Here is a 2,921-nt window from a genome sequence, read left to right on the forward strand (position 1 = left end):
TTTTTACTTGTCCGAAAACAATGCTACAAATGCGAAACGTTTCGTATGTACACTCATCGACATAAATTAATGATAATGCTGATACATGGTGAAACGACGCTCTGGTGGGCGGTTTGCGGATTTAAATCACCTCGGGGTATGACCATGCGGTGCATTTGACCTGCGGTCGTCACATGGTGGCGCTGGCAGCAATCCACATACGCAGACGTGTGTTGGTGCATGTCAGAGTACGGTGCAGCGAGTAAGTGCGCAGATGTTTTCAGATGTGCTAATGGTGACTGTGTTGAAAATGGCTCAAGAACACATATTGATGACGTTATGAGGGGTAGAATACTAGGGCGGCTGGACGCTGGTCAAACACAGCAGGTCGTAGCACGGGCCCTCCGTGTGCCACAAGGTGTGATCTCAAGACTGTGGCAACGATTCCAGCAGACAGGAAACGTGTCCAGGCCTTACAGTACGGGACGTCCACAGTGTACAACACCTCAAGAAGGCCGATATCTCACCATCATTGCCCGCAGACGTCCACGGAGTACTGCAGGTAGCCTCGCTCGGGACCTTACCGCCTGCACTGGAACAGTTGTCTCCAGACACACAGTCTACAGATGACTGAACAGACATGGTTTATTCGCCCGGAGACCTGCAAGGTGCATTCCACTGACCCCTGGTCACAGGAGGGCCCATAAAGCCTTGTGTCAAGAACACAGTACATGGTCATTGGAACAGTGGTCCCAGGTTATGTTCACGGACGAGTCCACATATAGTTTGAACAGTGATTCTCGCCGGGTTTTCATCTGGCGTGAACCAGGAACTAGATACCAACCCCTTAATGTCCTTGAAAGGGACGTGTATGGAGGTCGTGGTTTGATGGTGTGGGGTGGGATTATGATTGGTGCACGTACACACCTGCATGTCTTTGACAGAGGAACTGTGACACGTCAGGTGTATTGGGACGTCATTTTGCACCAGTATGTCCGCTTTTTCAGGGGTGCAATGGGTCCCACCTTCCTCCTGATGAATGATAACGCACGGCCCCACAGAGCTGACATCGTGGAGGAGTACATTGAAACAGAAGACATCAGGCGAGTGGAGTGGCCTGCCTGTTCTTCAGACCTAAACCCCATCGAGCACGTCTGGGATGCTCTCGGTCGACGTATTGCTGCATGTCTTCAAACGCCTACTACACTTCAGGAGCTCCGACAGGCACTGGTGCAAGAATAGTAGGCTATACCCCAGCAGCTGCTCGACCACCTGATCCAGAGTATGCCAACCCGTTGTGCGGCCTGTGTACGTGTGCATGGTGATCATATCCCATACTGATGTCGGGGTACATGGGCAGGAAACAGTGACGTTTTGTAGCACGTGTGTTTCGGGACGCTTTTCCCAACTTATCACCCATACCGTGAACTTACAGATCTTTGTCATGTGTGTTCCCTATGTGCCTATGCTATTAGCGCCAGTTTTGTGTAGTGCCACATTGTGTGGCACCACATTCTGGAATTATCCTTAATTTATGAGCATGAGTGTATTATTTGAAGTCTCCTGAGTGAGCGCGCCAAGTTTCCGTCACTTCCGACAGACGGCGTAGCTGCAGGACTGTTTCAAAATAGCGTCTTTAAATGATGTAGGTTGCAAGCAACGTGCTGTCACTGAATTTCACACTGCAGAGAAAGTAACAGTGGGGAATATTCACAAACGTCTGTGCAGAGTCGATGGAGCATCTGCTGTCGACAGAAGTTCGGGTAGTCGCTGGGCACTGAGAGTGAGGTCATCAGAAGGCGGTTCGTCGGAGCTCCACGATTTGCAGTGATCGGGGAGGACGCCCACGGCTGTCACACCTGACATGTTGCAGTGAGCTGATGTTGTCTTTCGCCATTAAAAGACACAATTCGTAGAAGACATTTTGAGGACTATGAGAAGGTGACTCACACACTGAAGCACAGGCTCCGCCATCAGGACAAGGATTGGTACCGGCAGGGCATATACGCCCTTGTTTCGTGCTGGAGGAAGGCCATAGAACGGGATGGAGATCATGGGGAAAATTTGGGTGTGTTGATAAAACACAATTTTTTCGTGCGTGTAATTCTCATTATGTTCAATAAAGAATTGTCGAAGAAAAAAATGCAGTGCATTACTTTCTGGCAACCCACGTAATTCACCTAAATAACGAACTTCTAATGAAATGATAATTAAATAGACACCCTAGCTGCAAGCAGGCGTTGATACACTTCATTGGGGACATGTTGAAAATGTGTGCCCCGAGCAGGACTCATGTCCCCAATGAAGTGTATCAACGCCTGCTTGCAGCTAGAGTGTCTATTTAATTATCATTTCATTTCTAGCAAAGCTGCATGGTCATCCACGGTAACTGTTCTTTCGGGAACAGATACTACCGTCATATGTAGTTAAGAATATGGGTTCCCGGCCTTTGACCTTCTTGTGCGAACGCACACGCTATGCCCGAACTCGTACGGGACTTGGTAGGTTAATCTGCCACGAGTAATGAGTATGATGGGCAAACATCTATTAGGCGCAATACGAATGTAGTGGTGTGGACATGTTGGGAATGTGGATCTCACGGGGAGCGTGCAAGGGATAAGTCCCTGCAGACGCACTATCCTCTGTGCCCCCGGTGGCTCAGATGGATAGAGCGGCTGCCATGTAAGCAGGAGATCCCGGGTTCGAGTCCCGGTCGGGGCACACATTTTCAATATGTCCCCAATGAAGTGTATCAACGCCTGCTTGCAGCTAGGGTGTCTATTTAATTATCATTTCATTTGTAGCAAAGCTGCATGGTCATCCACGGTAACTGTTCTTTCGGGAACAGATACTACCGTCATATGTAGTAACGAACTTCTAATTTTCTTACGCGGTGATGGTGAACGATAGCGACGCAGATGGTTTCGATAGGATTTAAATCA

At 49.0% G+C, this 2,921-nt stretch overlaps 1 non-coding gene across 1 annotated transcript; it reads left to right on the forward strand.

Moving 5' to 3' along the window:
- The first annotated feature begins 2,625 nt into the window (after nucleotides 1–2,625).
- Nucleotides 2,626–2,700, forward strand: Trnat-ugu. Its single transcript has one exon. It is a non-coding gene; the product is annotated as a tRNA-Thr (tRNA).
- Nucleotides 2,701–2,921: the final 221 nt, after the last annotated feature.

Source organism: Schistocerca americana, chromosome 8 (genome assembly GCF_021461395.2).
Source record: "Schistocerca americana isolate TAMUIC-IGC-003095 chromosome 8, iqSchAmer2.1, whole genome shotgun sequence".
Classification (NCBI taxonomy): Eukaryota; Metazoa; Arthropoda; class Insecta; order Orthoptera; family Acrididae; genus Schistocerca; species Schistocerca americana.